The following is a 23659-nucleotide window of genomic DNA, read 5'->3' as shown; positions in this document are numbered from 1 at the left end:
GAGAGCCGAGAGGGGCGTGGCCAACGGGCGGAGTAGGGGGCGGGGGCGCCGACGGCGGGGGCGGTGACGGCGACCACGACGGGCAGGAGAACCAGGCGCGCGGCCGGGAGCGGGCCGGCCTCCGAGACCTCGCCAGCAACGGGGCCGGTGAGTAAAAAGGGGACGGGGCGGCGGGGCTCTGGCTGGGCTAGCTCAGCTGACGAGGAGAGCGGGACGCGGCTGGAAAGGGAGGCTCCCCCGGCTACAAAAGCCTCCGCCTGGTTCCCCTTTCGGGGCTGAAAATCTCGCGCCCCCGCCCCCCCCCCGCGGAGAAGTCGTTACTGGGGCGCTCAGTGGGACGCGCCTCCCCTTTCTACCGCCCCCCCTTCCTTTTCAGACATCCCCCTTTTCAGGCTAAGAAAGGCAGTCGGCGCTCTGGAAGGGGGCAGTCAAGATGTCAGCCGCGGTGGGTAACCTGTCTCCGCTGCTCCGGCTGCCTTCACCTACCTACGCGTAGCCTAAGGCGGTCGGAATCGCTCCGGCCCCCCGGATGGCCCCGGCCAGGGTTAGCGGGAACAAATGGCGATTGTTTCCCCCCCCCGAGGGACTCTTGCATGTGTGCATTCGCCCAGCTGCTTTCTCTTGCCAAAGCTTTGGGTCCTCGAACCTTTAAGGAAAAGGTTTGCGTTTGTGTGTGTGGCTCTTTTCTTACATAGAAGAAGTGCAAGTGGGGTACTTGTTGCCACCCGTCCTTTCGTTAGGGAAAGTGAAAGTTAAATAAGATAAGCTTTATTCTCGGTGTTTTTTCCCCCGTGGGACTCTGGCAAAAATTAAAAATGAAATTCTGTGGCCTGCTCTCAAAAGTGTACACATACATAACACACATATAGATATTTTATAACAGATTACCAGAGTTGGAAGGGACCTTGTAGGTCATCTAGTCCAACCCCTGCCCAAGCAGGAGACCCTCCCTACACCATGGCAGTCCAGTGATGAAGGCAAGCTGTTCCGTTGGTCACTGTCAGAAAATTTCTTCTTATTTCTAGGTTGAAGCTCTCCTTGATCAGTTTCCATCCATTATTCCTTGTCTGGCCTTCGGGCGCTTTGGAAAATAGCTTGGCTCCCTCCTCTCTGGGGCAGCCCCGCAAATATTGGAACCCTGCTATCACGTTTCCCCTGGTCTTTCTCTTCACTAAACTAGCCATGCCCAGTTCCTGCAACCGTTCATTGTATGTTTTAGCCTCCAGTCCACTAATCATCTTGGTTGCTCTTCTCTGCAGCCTTTCTAGAGCGCATAATAAACACGCATATGTATATACCTACACACTAACTATTTTGAACATTATTGAATACCTACAGTACCATAATGAGAAACAGGCAGCTTTAATGTTTTTGGATGCAGACAAAGCTTTTGACATCTTAAATTGGGTTTTTATGTTTAAAGTTTTGGAAGATAGGGACTTTGGGGAAAAATTTATTCAAGGGATCAAAGCAGTTTATACATCACAATAAGCAAAGATTATTAATAGAAATTTAAGTAAATAATGTGAAATTCAAAAGGGTACGAGGTAAGAAAGCCTCTTATCTACCCTGCTGTTTATATTGGTGTTGGAAGTTTTGAATATGGCTATTAGGCAAGATGACAAAATAACAGACATAAATGTCAAAAAGGAAGTTGAGAGCATTTGCTGACGATTTAGTTATACTTTTACAAGACCTGAAAATTAATATAGAATATTTAATGAAGAAATTAAATGTTTGGAGCTTTAGTAGATTTTCAAATAAATAAACAGAAAACAACAATGCTTGTTAAGAATATGACCTCTCAATATAGTGAAATATTGACTAAAAAGTTGAGTTTTAAGGTAGAGAAAAATGTGAAATACCTGGGGTCAGGGGTGGGTTCTAAATTTTTTTACTACCGGTTCTGTGGGCGCGGCTTATTTTGTGGGTATGGCTTGGAGGTCATGTGACTGGGTGGGCGTGGCTAGCTGGTCATGTGACTGGGTGGCTATGGCTATGTGTATAGGGACTACTCAGAGGGCTGAAAAAAGTCATTTCTGACAGGTCCTCGCACTTTTGACTGGTCCTCACACTTATGACCATCTTCACATTTATGCCCGTGCAGCATTCTTAACAACCGTGTCACTCATTTCACAACTGCTTCTCTTCACCATGGTGACAAAATAGGGCAAAAACGTAAAATGTGAGGACAGTCGTAAGTTCGAGGACTGGTCAAAAGTGCGAGGACCAGTCAAAAATAAATTTTTCAGCCTTCTGAGTAGTCCATATGCATAAAAGGATACAGCAATAGAGAGGGATGAAGGAAGGGAAGGGAAATTAGAGTAGGAGTGAGGGTAAGAGAGAGAGGAGGAGAAGGAGAAAGTAAGAGGAAGTAGGGAGGAGAAGAAGAGGGGGGGAAGAGAAAGTAAGAAGGAAAGAAAAGAGAGAGGTGGTAGGTTTGAGGAGAAAGATTGCTGTACAATAAAAAAGATGAAAGGGAAGAAAGCCAACCCCAAACAAATATAAAGATATTAAGATAGAGAATGAATTGTTAAACTTTAAAGAATAAAAGAGAACAAATATGAATAAATAGCAATAATTAGAAACACACATACAAACATACATTGTATTTTCTTTGAACAGAGTATTTGGCCGGTTCACAAATTTAAACAGTGTTTAGTCATTTCAATTACATTTACAATTTCTATATTTCCTTTTTGCCATATTTATTCCTCATCTATTTTTTTAAAAAAACCAATATCACCCTTCATTCTCATCTCTAATCTTAATCAAATTCAATTTTTCCCTTCTATTCTATATTATACCCCTTCGCATTGTCATCTGTTTTTATATCCATCCTCACATTGGTTAATTATGTAATTATGTAATACAGTTGTTTAATACAAATTCAACATTTTAATATAAATCAATTAATTATATAACTATCTTTTTTGTATATTAATATGAACATGAATATTCCAATTATTTCCATGCAATCCAATTTCTTATAAATCAATTATATTTACCAATAATAATAAACCAAATAATTTCCCCCATATATTCCTCTAAACCACAACTTAACCATTTCTGCTTTCAACACAATATACAATTAATAGTATCTCAGTTATTACAATTCCCTAGTTAAATAGAGCTTTTTTCTTTTGTGTTTTAAAATCTTGAACCTCCTCTTTTGCCCTAAATTTCCCATTGTTTGCAATTTTGCACCTATCTTTTTTGATGAGGAAAAAGAAATCTCTCTCTGCCTCATTTTGTCACGTTGCAGCAAAGACCCTGCTTTACTTTCAGTTTTGCTTTTTCAGCATAGCTAGGGGAAAAAAATCTGCTCCACAAATTTACCTCTTTGCAGCTAGCTAGCAACAGAGCCCTCTGCAAAACAGCTGAGAGCAAATCAGCTGAGAGTCGGGACGCTGATCAAATCAACTTATGGTAATTAACCTATGCTTAAGCTGAAAGGGGCTGTTTTTTTCTATTTTTGCAGGCACCGGTCTATGCATTTGTTTTCTTTTAACACTGATCAGCTGTAGGGCGGCCCTTCGAAGCCCCACGGCAAGAATTTAAACATTTTTTTTCCCTCTAGCCATCAGCTGGGACTCAGGAGGCAGCAATAGATTGGGAGTGGGCGAGGTAAGCGACCGGCGACCAGCGACCCAACAGAGGCAGAGGGTGAGTGTGAGTGAAGGCGTGGGGGGGGGCGAGAGAGGGCTTTGGCGACCCCTGTGAAATGGCCGTTCGACCCCCAAAGGGGTCGCGACCCCCAGGTTGAGAACTGCTGCTCTAGATCCTTTCTAGGGGCTTGGGGAGGGCGAAAATGGCCTTCCCCACCCTCCTGGAGGCCGGAAACGGCCCGTTTGCCAAGTTCCAGTGGGACCGGAAGGCCCGAAAACCAGCTGGCGCTGAGCTCGCATGCCCACTGATATGCCATCTGTGGCACGCATACCATAGGTTCGCCATCACGGATCTACAATATTAATCATGCATTTGTTGCATCCACTTAAACAGGGATTTCCAATTGTTCTTTCCATCTCAAAAGAAACAACATGCAATGTGAACATATTATGAAATAAGCTTAGGCTCATGCGATATAAATGTAGATATACTTAAAAGGGGCAAACATAAAAAAGTCTAAATTAATTTTCTCTTAGCCATATGCAAATTAGTATTGTCAATTGATACTGTGATTAATAGATGTAAAAAGGAAAAATACAAAATGCTGATTGTGTGACATTCAATTTATCTTTTATTTTTGCAGCCAGAAAGTCTTTTGAAGTCACAATCTGGTCTATATTTGAATGAATAGTTCCCTCTAGTCCTAGAGTGACCTCTTTGCCTTCTTCTTTCAGAGTATGTAAATCTTCTGATTCCTGATCAAGTACCAAATGGTATGTTTCTTCTAGAATCTATAACAAAAAGAATGAATGAAATTATTTGCCAGCCATGCAAACCAGTTCCAAACCAGCTTCATGAATTAACCATGAAGTTAATCAATGTTCTTGTAATTAATATATTACTATATATATAAAAATACCGTATTTTTTGGAGTATAAGACGCACCGGAGTATAAGACGCACCTACCTTTTTTGTTTTGTTTTTTTTTATAAAAAGTTTTTCATTTTTTAGACAAACACACATGCAAACATACAATGTATTTTCTTTGAACAGAGTATTTGGCCGGTTCACAAATTTAAACAGTGTTTAGTCATTTCAATTAAATTTACAATTTCTATATTTCCTTTTTGCCATATTTATTCCTCATCTTATATTTTTAAAAAACCAATATTACCCTTCATCGTCATCTCTAATCTTAATCAAATTCAATTTTTCTATTCTATATTATATCCCTTCCCATTGTCATCTATTTTTATATCCATCCTCACATTGGTTAATTATGTAATATTACAATTGTTTAATACAAATTCAACATTTTAAAATAAATCAATTAGTTATATAACTATCTTTTTTTGTATATTAATCAATATGAACATGAATATTCCAATTATTTCCATGCAATCCAATTTTTTACAAATCAACTAATTATATTTACCAATAATAATAAATCAAATAATTTTCCCCTCTTATGTTACTCATTTTCACATCTTAAACTCTCCCAATAACCCACAGTTTTGCAAAATCACAGCTTAATCATTTCTACTTTCATCACAATATATAATTAAAAATATTTCAATCATTACAATTTCCCTAATTAAATTTTAAAATGTTCTAGCTGTTATCCAAGCTATAATTTAATCCTTATAGTTTATCCAAGCTATAATTTAATCCTTTTTACTTTCACCACCATATACCATTAAAGGTATTTCAATTGTTACAGTTTATACTTATTCATATTTCTTAAAAAAATAAAAACCTATCATTGTCTAGATTTCAAAAATACAAAGACAAATATTCCAATTATTATTCATTTCATTTTTACAATCATGATTTCCCATTTATTTCTTACTACTATTCATATTTCAATTCTAAATATGTATACCATTTTTCTCTTTCATTTCTTTTTCTCCCTTCCCATTTTTATTTTTGCCTTTTTCTTTCTCCTTTTTTTCTTTTGTGTTTAAAATCTTGAACTCTCCTCTTTTGCCCTAAATTTCCCATTGTTTGCACCTACCTTTTTTGGTGAGGAAAAAGAAGAAAAAGTAATCTCCCTCTGCCTCTGCCTAATTTTGCCTCGTTACAGCAAACAGCCTGCTTTATTTTCAGTTTCGTTTTCAGCATAGCTTGATTAGCACAAGGGGGAAAAAAATCTGCTCCAGCAATTTACCTCTTTGCAGCAAGTAGCAGAGTCCTGCGCAAAACAGCTGAGAGCAAATCAGCTGAGAGTCGGGAGGCCGATCAAATCAACTTGTGCTAATTAGTCTATGCTGAAGCTGAAAGGAGTTGTCTTTTCTTGCTGTTTGCTTGCAAGGAGGTAACTGCTGCGAGGCACAGGCCAAAGGGTGGGGCCAGTGGGTGGGCAGGGCTACATTCGGTGTATAAGATGCACCTAAATTTTCACCCCCTTTTAGGAGGGGAAAAGGTGCGTCTTATACTCCAAAAAATACGGTAAACACTTTGTCAATAACTGATATTCTCTTCTTAATTCTCGTCTCGGAATTTGTTTTAACACTACCATTTCTTTCCCTTTATACTTCAGAGGGTCATCTCTTGCTCTCTGTAAAATTTCTGTTTTTATTGCTTTCTTGGGGAATCTAACATGCACCTCTCTCAGAAATCTGTTTCTCATAGCATATCTAGTATGTACTCTAAATATTTCATCAATCTCAGTCAGAAATTTTTCCTTGGTCACCTCCATCACTTCCGCCAGTAACTCCACCATTATCTCCGCTACTTTTTTTCCTCTTTTCTTCTTCCATATTCTGATATCTCAAATAATAATCTGCCTGATCCATCTCTAGAGAGACGCAGGTTCATGGACTGATCCAGATAGGAACCAGGCCGCGAGGCTGGAGGTGATCTGAAGGCACGACTTCAACCTCCAGGCATGCGGTGAGTCTGCAGGGCTGGGGTGGGAGATCAGCGGGGCCAGAGCCATCTTGCCCCGTGTAAAGGTTCCCTGCTGGCTGCATTTGCAACTGGCTTGCCACTACTGGTCTCCGCATTCTTCCTCCTCTTCCTTACCCTGCTCTTTCTGTTACCTCTTCCTCCTCCTCCTCAGGAACCACAACAGTCTTGGGCACATACAGTTTTAAGGAGAAGGCTTGTTTCTGCTGCTTTTGGCAAAAAGGAAAAACAGATTGATAGAATCAAAGCCAAAAGCCACGGTGCAACAAAGAACTCAGCTGGGTGAAGGCAAATTCCAGGTCAAGCAGTCCAAAACCAAACTGCAGATTTATGATCCCAAACCAATGGAAGGATGAGGTCTTGGTGAATGAGCCCCGGTTGTAAAGAACTGGATTCCAAACCAAAGGCATGGTATGAGAGGCCACGTGTTTAAATTGCTCCTAGCAACTTAAGGCTGTTTTCATGAGACTTAAATCTCCTGCCCACTGTGCACAACTGTACCTTAAGCTTGAGTGGTTCGTTCAGCATCTTGATACTTCCTCATGAGCCGCTGACTTCAGCAGGATGCAGAGATCTTGGGGGGAATAACCGTTATGAAGCAGGCAGTGTCGTAGTTGAGTCTGACTCTGAGGGCTGACATCAGGGACTCCACAGACCAAAATCACTAAAGCCAAGTAAAGCATTTTCGTACTGCAGTGTTACTAAGGTCTAAGACCCTGCTTACTTGCTGCATTGTACATTCTAAAAAGTACATAAATACTTTATGTACAGTTATGGAAGCCATCTCTTTCTTAGAGAACTTTCAGATGTTTTTTCGTTGGTTGATAACTTTGTAATGGCTGAAATGGATTTTTCAACCCATTCCTGAGGGGGTCAAGCAGTAAGTGGTTGGGCCTTCAAACGCAATATGACTGAGGCATATCTTGACCCAATCCTTGATTTCTTCCTCAAATTCTTCCAGATATTTCTGTTGGTGTTTTATCCAGGCATGTAGGATCCATGGTGCTAGGGAGGGCTTGTTTGGTTTATAAATATCTTTTTTCAAAGTTTTCAGGCATTCATTAAGCCACCCCAAGAGTTTTTTCCTTGATTGCTTTGATCTTTTATTCTGTAGATTTTGTAATGCGACTTTCAGCCATTGTATTTTTATGTCAGCTCCGAGACCATGCTTCTTTTTGTCACAATATTCCCACTGGATTTTTAATTCTTTGCATACAGTTTTTGTCTTGGAAGTCTTTGATGGGTCTGCTTTGATGTCTCTAGTTCTGTATAACACTGGGCAATTGTTGTTATTGCGTAGTTGTTTCTCTCTAGAAAAATCAGAAGGTTATATATGAGTAGGAGGAGACAAGAGCAACTTTGGGCTTGTATTGAGGATTGATACCTTCCTCCCTCATCACATACAGGATTGACCCACAATTTTGCACTCTGCAGATCCACTGGGAATTGTGCCTAATTGCCCCACCAGACATTTGTGGCAGGATTACTAGGACTGAAGGGGAAGCATAATTTATTTCTTATATTTCCAATGAATTTACTAAGAATAATTAATTTCTCCTTGTCAATTATAATTTGTCTAGGATGTTTAGAACTGGGTGAAAAGAGTCAACTCTTATTTTCCCCCAACCTTGTTCCAGGCAATGTAATTCAATCCAAAACATTGCCAGAAAGCAAGGTGGTGACAACATTAGGCTTACGCAACGTATTGCCGTTCTTCTCTTCTTGCTTCCAAGGCAGGAAGTTTTAGATCTTCTCCCTGCAATATGGGGAAAACGCCCTATATTAAAAAGATAAATTTACTGACAGTGATTAAAGACAATTTTTTCTAACAACAGGCTCGGGGTGGATTTTGACTGTTATTTATTCATCCTTAAATCTTAGGTACCAACTGATGCCACTGTTTGGTGGTATAGGGAACATTTCTGAAATACTGGAAAAAGATAAAATAGCGGTCCTTAGTGATATTAATGAGGTATTTCGGGTTTTTACTAATTATGCAAAGAGATATAACCACCCACGAGAAGTACATATTAGGTTTAACAAGTCGGTGTGGGAGGAGATCTATAAGAAATCTCGGGACCAAGCTGTAATATTTAGGGGAAAACAGATTTCAGTGCTGAGGCAAGTTCCAAGACGGGTTAGGGAAATCAGGAGGAATTACCAGCCTTTAACGCTACATCTGAGGAAGAATGGGATTATGTATAGGTGGTTATTGCCAGAAGGTCTCATGTTTACGTGGAATGATAGGAAAGTGAAAATAGAAAACCGCCGGGATGCTCAGGATTTTTATGAACACAATTTTAAATCCACACAATTAGAGCTGGAATTAGAAAGGGAGGAGGAGAGTAGAAGTTCAGAGGAATTGCAGGAAGAAAATAGTGTGGGAAACCAAGAAGAAAGGAAGGAGGAGGGGAAATTAGAAGAAAAAGGAGGGTGAGGCAGAAAGATGGTGTTACGAGAAACCCGGCAAACCAAGAAAAAAGTATTAGGAAAATAGGACTAATAGGAGGAGGGGAAGAAAGGTGGTGATGGGGGAAGAGGTGCGACTCATTTCTTTGAATGTTAATGGTTTAAATATTCCCTCTAAAAGAAGGAAAATACTAAATTTAGCGAAACTTAATTATGATATTACTTGCCTTCAAGAAATTCATATTAAAAAAATTCATGAGAAACTTCTGTTGTGTTCAAGACTTGGGAAGATGTATCTATCATTCATCGGCAGATAAGAGGAAACGGGGGGGGGGGCGGTATATGTGAAGGATCACTTAAATTCTAAAGAAATTTTTAAAGATGAATAGAATTAGAAATAAGACAATTGAAATGTCTATTGGTTACTATTTATCCTCCGAATGGAAATCAGAAGTCTTTTTATGAACGTATATACAAAAAACTGATTGAATTAAAATATGACCATGTTTGCCTGATTGGGGACTTTAATGTTATATTGGACAGCAATTTGGACTATTCACCAGGTACTAAACTGCTGGGAGGAGAGGAAAAAATACATAGGAGGGGGTTGCCAAAGGAAGGAATCATGATGAGAGAAAAATTAGGCCTTCGGGACATATGGAGAGAGCAACACCCAGAGACGAGACAATATACATTTCACTCTTGCAGGCATAAGTCATAGTCGTGGATCGACATGGCCTGGATGATACTACAATTAGGGGAATATGTTTCTGAGATAGAGATTGGGGTTAATTATTGGGCTGATCACAACCCCTTGCTTGTAACATGGAGGGCCCAACAGAAAAGGAAAAGATGGAAGATGGCTGTGAGGGTGCTGAAGGATGAGGAAGTTGTGACCTGGATTAAGAGAGAAACAGAATATTTCTTTAAAGAGAATAAGAGGATACGAGCCTGCAAAATAATTGGGATACTTCTAAGGTGCTAATTAGGGGATTGGTAATAAAATATACAATAAGGAAGCGAAGACTGGAAAGGAAGGAACGATCAAATTTGATGGATGGGTTAGAATAGGTGGAAAAAGGATTACAAAACAAACCGATGATCAGGCATTATTAGAGGAAAAAAATTCAATTCGCCATAAAATAAATTTAATGGACCAAGAAGAAGTAGCTGAAAAATGCAGGTGAGCCAAACAAGGTTATTTTGAAAACACTAACAAGCCAGGAAGATGGATAACCTATAGAATTAAAAAGTTAAGGGAAAGAAGTAAAGTAGGTGGTTTGAAGGATGTTAATGGAAGATGGGTAACTGATGGGGAAGGTATGAAGGGAAGGGACGTTGGTCTTACCGTGATACGTTCCTTCTTGTAGTGTAAAATGGGAGGTGCCAGGCTGGGATATTCTATGCTCTAGTTCTATGTCCTGAATTGAAACTTCTGAAGATCCGCCTCCCTGGTGACGTCTCTTCATTTTGCCAACGAAGCCAAGGCGAATGGTACACAGTCCAGGTGAATGGTACGCAGTCTGAAAGACAGAAACAACACGCTCCATGAAGGGAGCCGGTCCAGGCAGCCAGGGTGGGGCTGGCACCTCCCATTTTACACTACGAGAAGGAACGTATCACGGTAAGACCAACATCCCTTCTCCATAGTGTAGAAATGGGAGGTGCCCGGCTGGGATATACCAAAGACTGGCCAGCCCTAAGGGTGGGAGGTGTCCTGGTCCGACGACCCCGGATCTTCATGAACCCTCTGTAGCACTCGTCTCCCGAACGCCGTCTCCGCCAATGAGAAGGAATCCAGTCTATAGTGGCGGATGAAGGGAGTGGGAGTAGTCCACGTAGCTGCCCTACATATGTCCTCGACAGACGCTTGAGTAGCCCAGGCCGCAGTTGTGGCAGCACTGCGGGTGGAGTGAGCCGTTATCCCTTGAGGCACCGGGAGAGCCTGAAGCTCATATGCGGATGAAATGCACATACGAAGCCACCTCCCCACCATGGAAGAGGTCACCCTGTGGTCAAGAGTCGATGGCTGAAAGGAGACAAAAAGAGCCTCCATCTTCCGGAAAGAAGAGGTCCGAAAAATGTAAATACGGAGGGCCCTCCTCACATCCAAGGTGTGCCAGGTCTGCTCCAAGGCGTGCCTAGGCCGAGGACAGAAGTCTGGCAGGACCAACTCCTGTGCTTGGTGGAACAAGGAGTTGACCTTAGGAAGAAAGGCAGGGTCCAGCCGTAGGACCACCCTGTTGGAGTGAAAAATACACAGGTCTTTCCGCACCAATAATGCTGCCAACTCCGAGATCCGTTGGGCAGATGTGACGGCCACAAGGAAAGCTACTTTACACGAGAGGAGACGCAGACTAGCCTCCCTCAATGGTTCAAACGGTACCTTAGTCAATGCTTGTAGAACCTTAGAGAGGTCCCATGTGGGATAACGGTGAAGAGGAGGGGTTTTTTAATTAGCTGCTCCTCGTAGGAAGGTCCTCACCCTCAGATGGTTAGCAAGAGAACCCCACTCCCCAATTGTCAAGACAGACCCCAGCGCAGCAATCTGTCACCTTAAGGTGTTAATGGAAAGTCCCATGTCCAACCCCTCTTGTAAAAATTCCAGCACCTCCACCACCAATGCTGAAGTTGGAATAAAACGTCTTGAGGCACACCACACTGTAAACTTGTTCCACGTGGCCTCGTAAATGCGCGTGGTGGAGGGCCGCCTGGCCGCCTGCATAGTCCGGATGACCCTGGCCAGAAAGTTCTCCCTCCTCAAGAGCCCCCGCTCAACCTCCAAGCGACTAACTGCAGTCTCTGAGGGTCCGGGTGTTGCACCGGGCCCTGGCTGAGGGAAACTCTGTCTGTGGGAATCCGCCATGGCCTGGTCGGCGAACCACGGCCGTCCGGACCAGTGAGGGGCCACTAACACTATCTCCGCCCCCTCCAACAACTCCTTCCGAATTACAGCTGGGATCAGGGGTAGGGGAGGGAAGGTGTATAAAAGACCCCTGGGCCACGGGATCCGTAGAGCGTCCACTGCTCCCGGGGCAGGAAACCGGGATAGGACGCGGGGGAGCTGGGTGTTCGTTGGCGAGGCAAAGAGGTCCATCACCGGGCGACTGAACCGGTCGACTATGTCCGCAAACAGGCTGGGATGTAACCTCCACTCCGAAGGGGGCAAAGTGGCCCGACTCAGCCAGTGGGCTTCGACGTTGTCCGTTCCGGCGATGTGGTCCGCTGTCAGGGACAAAAGGTGATTCTGCCCAGTTGCAAAGCGTCTCTGCCTCCCGCATCAGAGGCCGGGAACGAGTTCCCCCTGCCTGTTTATATGGGCTTTTGTTGTTGTATTGTCTGTGAGAAGGAGCACATGCTGCCCCCTCACCTGAGGAAGAAAGGCCTGCAGAGACAGACGGGCTGCTCGGAGGTCTAACCAATTGATCTGCTGGGACAGTTCTAGGTGGGACCAATGGCCCTGAGCTACCTGAGACCCGCAATGGCGTCCCCAACCCCACAGACTGGCATCTGATATCACAACCACCCTGTGGGGGTCCCTGAAATAACAGCCCTTCTGGATGGCCACTGACATCCACCATGCCAAAGAGCGCCGGACCCATGGAGGCACCTGCACCCGGATCTTGGACGAGCTCGTGCCCGCCTTCTGGAACGGGAGCAAGAACCACTGTAGTGGTCTCGCATGGAACCTGGCCCAGGGAACGATCTTCAGGCAAGAAATCAATTTCCCCAATAGTTGGGACAGGAGGTCTATCTGCACAGTCTGGCATCCCTGAACCTGCTGGATTAGTGCCCGTATGCTGTCCTGCCTGTCGTGGGACAGGATGCGTGTCTATCAGGGCCCCTAAGTGAACTAACCTTGTTGAAGGAACTTTGGCAAGAGAGTTTCATGAGAGAGACAGAATCTGCAGCCCAGCATTGGCTAATTAGGTCACGGAGAGCCAGTTGACGGTCTGGGGAGAGGAACACCCTGGAAGAGACTGTGTCAATTGAGGCCCCCAGATGGATGATACTTGTGGAAGGTGATAGGTGGCTTTTGGCCCAATTGACAGAGAACCCATGGGATTGGAGAAGAGAAAGGACAGAGTCAAGGTCCTTGGTGGCCGAAGAAAGGGAAGTAGACATAATAAGGATATCGTCCAAATAAAATTGAAGCCTAATAGGAAGGGACCTGATATGACCTATAATTGCAGCCATGACCTTGGTGAAAACCCTCGGGGCCGAGGAGAGACCAAAGGGCAGGGCTCTATACTGGAAATGGGACCCCATGAAATGAAAACGAAGAAACTGACGGTGGGAAGGGTGAATCGGAATATGGAGGTAGGCCTCCGTTAAATCAATCGAAGAAAGAAAATCCCCTGGGCGGAGGCACTCCAAAATGGAGAACAGGGTGTGTATCTTGAACCGGCGATAAATTATGTACCGGTTCAGAGCTTTAAGGTCTAAAATGGCCGTCCATCCCCCCGAGGACTTAGGGACGACAAAAATACGGGAGTAAAATCCCCTGCCCTGTTGATCAGGGGGCACCCTCTGAACAGCCCGAATAGCCAGGAGGTGATTGATGGCTGAGGAAACCAGGGCCTGCTTCTGCGGGTCTCGAGAGAGAGGGCATGAAATAAAAACCGGGGGGGTGGGCTGAGGAATTCTAACCTAAGGCCCGAGCGAATAGTGGAGAGGACCCAAGCGTCGGACACCGAGGAAACCCATTGGGAATAGAAAAAGGACAAACGACCCCCTATAGGAATATCATACTGGAATCTATCTGCCTCTCCTGGTGAAGCGACCGTGCCCTCCCCGAATGGATCTGCGTGGCTGGAAACCGCCCCCCGATCTAACCTGGGAGTCAAGTTGCTGGCTTCGAGGAGGGGTGGGACGGTGGAAGCGTGGCTGAAACGAATTGGAGTCCGGAGCACGAAAGGGCTGGGACCGTGGATACGGAGAGTAGCGTGAAGACGACCTTCGAAGTTGAGAAGGGAGGATCTTGCGCTTGTCCCGGGTTTCAACCAGGAGAGGTTCCAGTGGGGGTCCGAAGAGGGAGCCAATTGTATACGGGGCTGAGGCAAGCTGCCACTTACTGCGGATTTCTGCCTGCCAGTTTCGGAGCCAGAGAAGGCGGCGGGACGTGATGGAAGAGCCAAGGGCCCTGGCTGCAAATCTCGTAGCGTTGAGCGTGGCATCCGCTGAATACTCCAAGGCGGCGGCTATCTTATTGAGGTCTTGATGAGCCCTGAGATCGGCCCGGGGCAAGCGATCTTGCAATTGCTTCAGCCAGAGAAGAGCCGCCCGGTTGAAAAAGGATGCCGAAGATGAGGCACGGATGGACCAAGCAGCTGCAAGGTGTCCTTTGAGGAGCGTCTTCTCTGCTCTCTTATCCTCCGGGCGGAGGGAATCTTCGGGTGGTCCAGTGGGATGAACCGGATTCGTCAAGGCGATGATGGGAGGATCCACCGTAGGAGGTTGTAGGAGGTCAGCCAAAGCTTGAGCCGAGTTATAAAGACGTTTGTCTAAATTATTGGGGCTGGGGCCAGCGCCCAGAAGAGACCACTGTCGTTGGAGGACATCGAGGAAAAGCTTCGGGGCAGGAACCATTTCGGGAGCCACAGTAGGTTCTGCAAAGAGAGCAGAAGCAGGATCCGATGGTGCAGGAGTCGCGGAAGTAGAAGGGAGCTCTCCTAGGCGTGTGGTGGCAATGGCTTTGAATAGTAAGGACCGGAACATTTGCGGGTTAAAGAGACCAATAAATGGAGATTGGTCCGGGATTAGGCCCTCATCATCCGAAAGGGCAGCATCTGGTGCATCTTCATGGTCAGAGGCCGTGGTTAATTCCCCGGAATAGGCATACTCATCAGGTTCCAGGTCGAGAGATCTGTCATCTACGTTGTCCTGGTGGATCTGGGCGGGAGCTGAAGGAACTACCGGCAATCCCACCTGTTGCAGACACTGAGCAAATCCATCTCTGATGACCCTTGTCAGCATAGCCTCCAAGGCTTCTGGTGCCTGGGCTGGGGCTACGGGCGTGGGGGGAACCTCTGGAGGAGCAGGAGAAGGACTCCTTGAAGAAACGGAGTCAGATAGTGTCTGGAACAAAGGTTCCTTGCCTGGAGGTGGAGCTGGCCCCACAGATGGAGGACGATCCGGGGAGAGATCCCTGGGATTATGGGAATCAGACATGCCCTGAGAGTTCTGGGACGGAGGCTGAGCAGGATGGGTGGATTGGTGGGCCGCTCTGGAGAAGGCCTTCTCCATAGCCCGATGGCGGCGCTGTTCATCTCTGGATGTGGAATGCGCCTTTGAGGCCTTGGAAGCCTTGGATCGTTTGGCGGGGGGGCTGTGTTGAAGGGCCCTCTAATGGGTCAGAAATGATGGTAGCTGGGCGCCTAGATGAGCCAGAAGCTGAGGCCTTGGATTTATCCCCCATTGCAACAGGAACGAAATTCAAAATGGCCACCGCCAAATTCGCGCCAAAAATAAACGGTTAACTCACTGTCTCAGCGATCTGAAGGATTCCTCACAGGCAAAGGCAATGCAGCTGAGAAGAGAAATCGCTAGCTCAAGGCTATTAACGCGATTTAAACTGCGAGGCAGAGGGACCAGCTGAGGAAATTTAGCTGCTGGGCGAAAGCCTTTGAAACGCAGCTGCAGTTTTAAATGAAAAGGACAGCCAGGCGTTTGCAGATCTCCAAGGCTGCCGGCAAGAAAACGCTGCTGGGCAGAAGCCTTTGAAGCGCAGCGGGGGCTCGTTAAGGTGATCGGCTTTAAAGATAAGATTGTGGGGGAGGCCTGACAGCCGTCAGGCTCCTAGCCGGCTCCCTGCTGAGCAGCTCCGATCGAGCGAGCAGGAATAATTAGCCGATTGGTCTCAGGAGAAAAAGGGAACTAAATTAAAAGTAAAATAAAATAAAATAAACCAAAGGGAAGCCAAAGGAGTAGCGAAAGGCTGGAGAGGATGGAAGACACGTCTAAGCAGCATAGATCGAGTCGAAACACTGGGGGCGGTTTCCAGCCACGCAGATCCTTTCGGGGAGGGCGCGGTCGCTTCACCAGGAGAGGCAGATAGATTCCAGTATGATATTCCTATAGGGGGTCGTGCAAAAGTTGGCACTTTTGCAAATTCACAGAGAACCCATGGTCCCTCAACACACCTATTGTCGTGGCCAAGTCCTGTTCCGCTCGCCGCTGTGAGGATGCCTGTAGGAGCAGATTGTTGAGATAGCATTGTATTCTGATGGGAAGAGATCTGAGAGACGCTGCCAAGACAGCGAGGATCTTGGTAAACGTCCGGGGGGGCGGAGGCCAGCCCAAACGGCAGGGCAAGATATTGGTAGTGGCGGCCTGAATAACAAAATCTCAGGTACTGACAATGCTCCGGCCGAATAAGGACGTGGAGGTAAGCTTCGGTCAAATCTGTGGAGGCTAAAAAGTCTCCCTCCCTGATCCCCGCTAAGATGGAATGCAGGGAGTGCATCTTGAACCTCCTGTAGACTAAATACTTGTTGAGTCTCTTCAAATTTAGAATTGCCCTCCACCCCCCCCCCCCAAGGCCTTTGGGATTACAAAGAGGGTGGAATAGAATCCGTGCCCCCTTTGCCCCAATGGAACCGGCTGAATGGCCCGGATATCCAGCAAATGCCGAATGGCCGACTCCATGAGCCCCCGCCTGAGCGGGTCTCCAGAAACAGGGCAACGGAGGAAACGCCTCGGAGGGGGTGAAAGGAATTCGAGGGAGAGCCTTGTTCTTACGGTCTCCCTCACCCAATTGTCTGTTGTCAGGTTGTCCCAGCGGTCCGCAAACAGGGCAAACCTGCCTCCAGTAGGGGCCTGAGGCAGGCAGTCATTTCGATCTTCTAGCCCCTCTGCCACCTGAGCCCCTGAAGGGCTTGGTGGGCTGTTGTTGTCTACCCCGGGAGTAGGTAGGTCTATCGGCCTGGAAACTAGGCCTAGAGTAGTGGAAAGGCTGCTGTTGACGGGGGAAGCTTGGCCCAGCTCCCCCCTGGCGAAAGGAGGGCCGTAAGGGGAGGAACAGAAATCCGTTCGCCTGCTCTGAGAGGGGAGTACCTTTCTCTTATCCCTCGTCTCTAAAGCAAGGGATCTAATGCTTGCCCAAACAGGAAACCTCCCTCAAATGGGGCTGAAGCCAGCTTCCACTTGTTCTTCCCATCCATGCACCAATGACGCAGCCAAAGCATGCGCCTAGCAGTGACAGATGAGGCCCTGGCCCTGGCAGAGAACCTGGCAGCTGCCAAGGTTGCATCTACTGTATACTCAGCAGCTGCTAGGATTTTAGAAAGGTCTTGATGGGCCCAAACATTATCCGGTGCCAAGTGACCCTGCAGCTGACGAAGCCATCGAACCGACACCCTGATGAGGAAGGAAGCTGCAGAAGATGCTCTCACGGCCCACGCATCCGCCTGATGCGCACAACGAAGTGCCGTCTCCTCCCGGCGATCCTCAGCCGTCAAGGCATCCTCAGCGTCAGGTGGCAACACGGAAGAAGAGGTGAGTGCTGCTACTGGGGCATCTACCTTGGGAACCTCCAACAGGTTAATCATAGCAGAGTCCACTGTGAACAATTGATTATCCAAACCTGAGGGCCGGGGGGGTGCGGCAGGGGCTGTCCAATGCCTACGTATCATGTCCAAAAACATTCCCGGAATGGGAACAGTGTCTGCCTCCACTGCTTGTTCTGTGAACAAATAATCATCCTGCTCGCCACTACCCGGGCTAGCACCAGAGAGCAATGGATCAGGCCCCAAGCGAGCGGTAGCCCTGGCTTTTGACAATAAAGGCTTCAACAGGGCCGGATTAAATAAGCCGTTAAAGGCAGGCTTGGGGGGTGGTGGTGGTCTTGATCAACATCAGAAAACTCCCCCTCCCCTTGATAGTCTGCGTCATAATCTCCTAAATCAGAATGAGAAGGAGAGTATTGATAGTCCTCAGGGGCTGCAACATATCCCTGAGCCTCAACCTCCGGTCTGAAGGCATACATTTGGGCAAAGGCCTGCGACTGTAACTGCATACCCTCTGCAATGCCCCGTCTAATAGCCTGTTCCACCCAGGACTTCATAAAGTTGGGGACATCCTGCTCCCCCCCTTCGCCCTGACGGAGGCCAGCCGCAGTGGGTGTAAAAGTGGCCTCAGGTATCTTACTGGGAGCCACAGGAGGCCCCTGGGGGGGCTGAGGTTCTGCCCGTATCTCCGGAGACCACTGACTATCATGGCTAGCCACTGCAGGCACAGGCAAGGGAAGTGTAGCTGCTGATTCTGTACTCTGAGCAGGTAGGTGATGTACAGCCACAGGCACCTGAGAGGGTTCTGGAGGTGGATTAGTGGCAGAGGCCTTTGCAAATTCTCTGTCCAAGGCCTTTTGCCTGACTTGAGCTGTCTTTTCATCGGCCTTGGAAAGCCCGGTGTGAGCCCTGGCCCTGGCCTTAATCTTGTTGGCTGCTGCAATACTTGCAGTACGTAGCCTACCTCTGTCCTGAGGAGGAGACCAAGAGTCCTCAGCTGAAAAGGAGGCCCGTCCATCCATATACCCCATCTTGAAAACAAACTTTCCAGTCCAAATTTAGAGAGTTAATGAAAGGCTTAATGAAAGGCCTGAGTGGAATAAGGTAGATATACTGGCCTGAATGAAGACAAAATGGCCGCTGTGCTCTTCAAAATGGCCGCTCGCAACTGCCAGAATTCAAACCAGCTCCAGAATCTGAGGGCTTCGCCAAGTCTGTTCAGGCTGCAATGCAAGCCCGCAGACCTCAATGAGACTGGTCAGTAGTCCAGGCTCCCATCTGCAGCCGCGGAGAGCCTACCAGTCTGCGCTTCAGATAACGGCCTGCCTCAAAAGATGCCGGGGGAGCAAAGCCGCCCGGACTTAATGGCCTCCAATTGCGTGGCAACAATGGCCGCTGCGACTTACAAATGGCCCGCTACTGCAGATAGAAAGTCCAAGCGTGGCCAAGCAACTAGCACTCTTGCCCAGACTGCTCTCGATGTAATTGAGGCAAAGCAGCCCACGCCCAGGCTGAGCAAGGCTGGCGCGGCTGCAGCGGCTTCAAAGTGCTCAGAAGAGGCAAAAAAACACCGCTCCGCCTCACAGCTGAGAGGCGGTGATCAAAGGGGCGCCGCGGCAGCGTTAAAATGGCTGCGCGGCTCCCGCGGCTTGAGCAGAGGCTTCTGTCCCTTCTGGGGGTGTTAAGAGGCAAACCGGGGAGAAAGCCAGCCGGCTAAGCCTCACAGCCACTATCAAAGCAGGGGAGGTTGGGGAGGGGGGAAACTTCAGCTACCCCCTCCACGCTCAAGACGGCAGGCAGAGAGCCCTCCCCAGCCGTACCTTGTAAACAAGCCATCTTCCAACACAGTCTTAAAGAAACAGTACACTTGCCAGAAAAAAGAGGAAAAAATAAAAATAAAAAATACCAAGGAAATACTACTAAGCTCAACTCACAGCTCAGGAGCTGAAAGAATTGCAACCATGAGCTAGGCTGAGTTAAAATAAACTGAAGAGACGTCACCAGGGAGGCGGATCTTCAGAAGTTTCAACTCAGGACATAGAGCTAGAGCATAGAATATCCCAGCCTGGCACCTCCCATTTCTACACTATGGAGAATCGTACAGAAGTTTTTTACAGATTTATACAAGAGAGAGGAAGGGGCAGAACAAGAGATGGAGAAATATATAGAGGGGCTGGATCTTCCAAAAGTGCCGGAAGAGGTAAGACAAATACTTAATAGGGAAATTTCAGAGAAGGAGTTGGAAGAGGTAATTGGGAGGCAGAAATTAGGGAAAACTCCGGGGACAAATGGGATCCCTATGAATTCTATAAGGAAACCCTTGATATAGTGGCACAATATATAACTGAAGTCTTTAATGGAATCATCGTGGAGGGTCGGATCCCAAATTCCTGGACGGAGGCATATATTTCCTTGATTCCCAAGGCAGAAACAAATTCATCGCTGATCCACAATTACAGGCCTATATCCCTTTTGAATACCGATTATAAGATCTTCACTTCAATTTTAGCAGGGAGAATGAAATTTTTTTTAAACCACTACATACATAGAGACCAGAATGGGTTCTTGCCACATAGACAAATAAGGGATAATGTGAGGACGATAATAGATGCAATGGAGTACTATGAGACGTTTTCGGATAAGGAAGTAGCATTTATTTTTGTAGATGCTCAGAAGACCTTCGATAGAGTTAGGTGGAAATTTATGTTTGCCTTGTTAGATAAGATGGAATTTGGAGATAATTATATATGGGCGATAAAATCGATCTACTCAACTCAAATAGCTAGAGCTTTAATTAATGGGGAAGAAACTGATAGGATTGAAATTGGAAAAGGCACAAGACAAGGATGCCCACTGTCCCCACTTCTATTTATATTTACACTAGAACCTCTGCTACGGGAAATTACAAAGAATCAGGGAATAAAGGAGCTGAAGGTGAGATCTGAAGAATATAAAACTCAGGCATTTGTGGATGACTTGGTTTTTATCGTAGAGGATCCATTAGAATCAGGTAAAAACTTGTTTCAGTAGATAGAGAAGTATGGTAGAGTTGCAGGTCTCCGAATCAACAAAGACAAGACGAAGATTATAATAAAGAATATGACACGAAATTGTTCAAGTGAGTTGGAGAGAGAATTGGGCCTTCAAGTGACTAAAAGAATAAAATACTTGGGTATTTGGATGTCTTCTAAAAATACGTCTATTATGGCAGATTATTACACAAAGTTGCTAGCCCAAACAAAGACAGACCTAGAAAAGTGGGAGCACCTGCAACTCTCCTTACTTGGTAGGATAGCTACGATTAAAACCCACGTACTTCCGAAATGGAACTATTTATTTCAGAATGCTCCCACGAGACTGGATAGTGGTTTTTTTAAACTGCTAAATAGTTATGTGAGGAAATTTGTGTGGCAGAAGAAGCAGCCCCGGATAAAATTTAAAATGCTCCAAGAGGCCCCATGTAGAGGGGGATTTGGTTACCGAAATGGGAGTTTTACTACCAAGCGGCTAATTTAACTTGGATCAGAGACTGGATGCTTTTAAATAGGAAGAGGACTTTTACATTGGAGGGTTATGATTTGTGTTAAGGTTGGCACCATTTTCTATGGAGTGAGGGGGGCAAGAAATGTGGACAGTTTAAGAGACACTACCTTCGGAGAATATTACTAGAATCTTGGGAAATGGTTAGGAACAGGCATTATTCAATGATTCCGATTTGGTTTGCCCCATTAGAGGCAGTAACACATGCGGCACTATATAATAAGGAAATACCATTGACTTATCAGGATTTGCTTGACCCTCAAGAGGAATTGAAGACCCGAGAGGAGCTTACGAAACAAGGCAAAAAGATACACTGGTGGGCGCATGCCCAAATACAATCAAGAGTCAGAAGGGATAAAGGAAAGGAGGGAATATATAAGTCACTACAGGAGTTAAATAAAATCTTATTGGGAATCGAAAAGAAATTACTTTCAAGGTGCTACCAGTTTTTGGTATCACGATGGATTGGTGAGGAGGTGATTAAGGACACTATGATTGCCTGGGGGAGGAACCTCGGATTTTCTTCAAATTTGGATAAGTGGGATGAGATATGGAATAGAAATATGAAACTTACTTTGTCAACCTCCTACAAGGAAAATATTTATAAAATGGTCTATCGTTGGCATATTCCCCCCCCCCCGACAAGAATCGCAAGAATGTTCCTGGGAGTTTCCAGAACATGCTAGAAGTGTGGGAATGGTTTGGGACGTACTACCACCAATGGTGGATGTGCCCCAAAGCAGGCAAATATTGGTCCAAGGTCCGGAACTGGATAGTGGAAATTACAGGATATAACATAGAACTGAAACCAGAGATTTTTTTATTAGGAATGAAACCAGACAAAATAACTAAGGAAAAATGGTACTTGATCCTCCACATCACTACTGCAGCTAGGATATTATATGCGCAAGAATGGAAAAACGAATTAATACCCACAGAAAATAAATTGATTTGGAAAATTACAGAATGCACAGAGGCAGACCGGTTAACGAAATTACTTAGGAACCAAAAAGATTCTGATTATTACAAATGTTGGAATTTATGGTATAATTGGGTGAAAGAAAAGAGAGGGAAATGAAATGGATTGTATTAGTGGTATAGGCGCAGATTTGTGTACGTTAGTTGCAATAACCTTGTATGTATATATGTAAAATATTGTATTTTTAAAAATGAAAATAAACTTTGTTAAAAAAATAAAATAAAAAATAAAATTAATATTTATCTTCTTTCTCAATGAATTGAATGGTTGCCTGTCCGTCGTCTGTCTGTCTCTCTCCATTTCCCTCCCTCCCTCCCTCCCTCCATCCACCCATCCATTTCTATTTCAGATGTCTATATAGCCCATCACACAATAACAATAATATTTAATGTGACCCATGAACAAGGATCCTCTTACCTTTTTTCTGCGACACACAGAGTTTGGAATATATATTGTGTTCTTCTGTTGCAGAGGAGGAAGCTTAATAAACTTTTCCTGAAATATTAACAAAACGATCTATTTCAAAAAACCAAATTTACTGACTCATTAAAGACCCTATGTTTTCTAAAAACAACTTTATCTGGGTTGGGGTGATGATTCTTCATCCTTAAATCTTAGGTGCCAACTGATATCATACTGGAATAAATAAAGGATTAAACTAAAGATTAAATGGGGTACAGTCTGGGTAAGTAGGAATGGGACAGATAGAAAGTCCTTGTACTATAGCCTCAAAAAGCAAAAATATGAATGAGTCCTTGAACTATTCTAATTGTATTATTCCTCTGTGTATACTCTGGTGTGCCTGTTTGTATGCATGACACAGACATACATTCATTTTTCTTTTCCTTCCTCATTTTTGCTAGTTTAATGAGAGTTGGATGATAATGGGTGCCCTAAGGGAAGAAGAACTACTGTGCCCTTTCATTTTAAGTGGAAAGTGCAGAAAAGATGAACAGTTTTCTTGCTAAAAGTGATGTAAAATCTCCATTAGTAACTTGGCCTATTAAACCAATATTTACCATGACCTAAGCTAGATCTGAAAATTCACTGATTCATTCAATTTATATGGCTGCCCAACATGCAATAGAGACTTCAGGTCTCTTTGCTTTCCTTCCATTTGTCTGTGTTTAATTCTCAGGGACTGGCTGGACAAATCCTTGCAATTTTCTTAGCAAGGTTTTTCAGAAGCGTTTTGGCATTGCAAACTTCTAGGGCTGACAGAATGTGACTGGCCCCAGGTCATCTAGCCGGCTTGTGCCTGACGTGGGATCAGAATTCCTGGTCACCCAGTTTCTAGTCACATGGACTAACCCAGAGGTGGGTTTTAAATTTTTTTACTACCGGTTCTGTGGGCGTGGCTTATTTTGTGGATGTGGCTTGATGGTCATGTGACAATTCTTTAGGATTTAGCAGCGGTACTGTTCTACCAGGCTTTTAACTGCTTGCAGAGCTATACTGGTCTACCCATTTATTTTTGCAGGCACCGGTCTACTCATGTATTTTTGCAGGCACTGGTCTACCCATTTATTTTTGCAGGCACCGGTCTACCACCAAACTGCCTTTTACCACTAATCAGCTGTAGGGCGGCCTTTTGAAGCCCCGCGGCAAGAGTTTAAACAGTTTTTCCTTATAGCCCATCAGCTGGGACTCAGGAAGCAGCAAGAGATTTTGGGGGGGGGGGAAATAAAAGGTAAGAATAACGGGGGGG

General features: G+C 45.5%; 1 long non-coding RNA gene across 1 annotated transcript; it reads left to right on the top strand.

Annotated features, from left to right (window-relative positions):
• Window positions 1-25: 25 nt before the first annotated feature.
• Window positions 26-9440, top strand: LOC117661103 (uncharacterized). Its single transcript, XR_004589874.3, has 5 exons — window positions 26-147; window positions 3581-3666; window positions 4253-4382; window positions 6411-6501; window positions 6671-9440. It is a non-coding gene; the product is annotated as an uncharacterized LOC117661103 (long non-coding RNA).
• The last annotated feature ends 14219 nt before the right edge of the window (window positions 9441-23659 follow it).

The sequence above is a fragment of the Pantherophis guttatus genome, chromosome 3 (assembly GCF_059756535.1).
Source record: "Pantherophis guttatus breed Tessera chromosome 3, ASM5975653v1, whole genome shotgun sequence".
Classification (NCBI taxonomy): domain Eukaryota; kingdom Metazoa; phylum Chordata; class Lepidosauria; order Squamata; family Colubridae; genus Pantherophis; species Pantherophis guttatus.
Note: the sequence above shows the minus strand (reverse complement) of the source record. Positions and strands in the feature narration are given on the sequence as shown.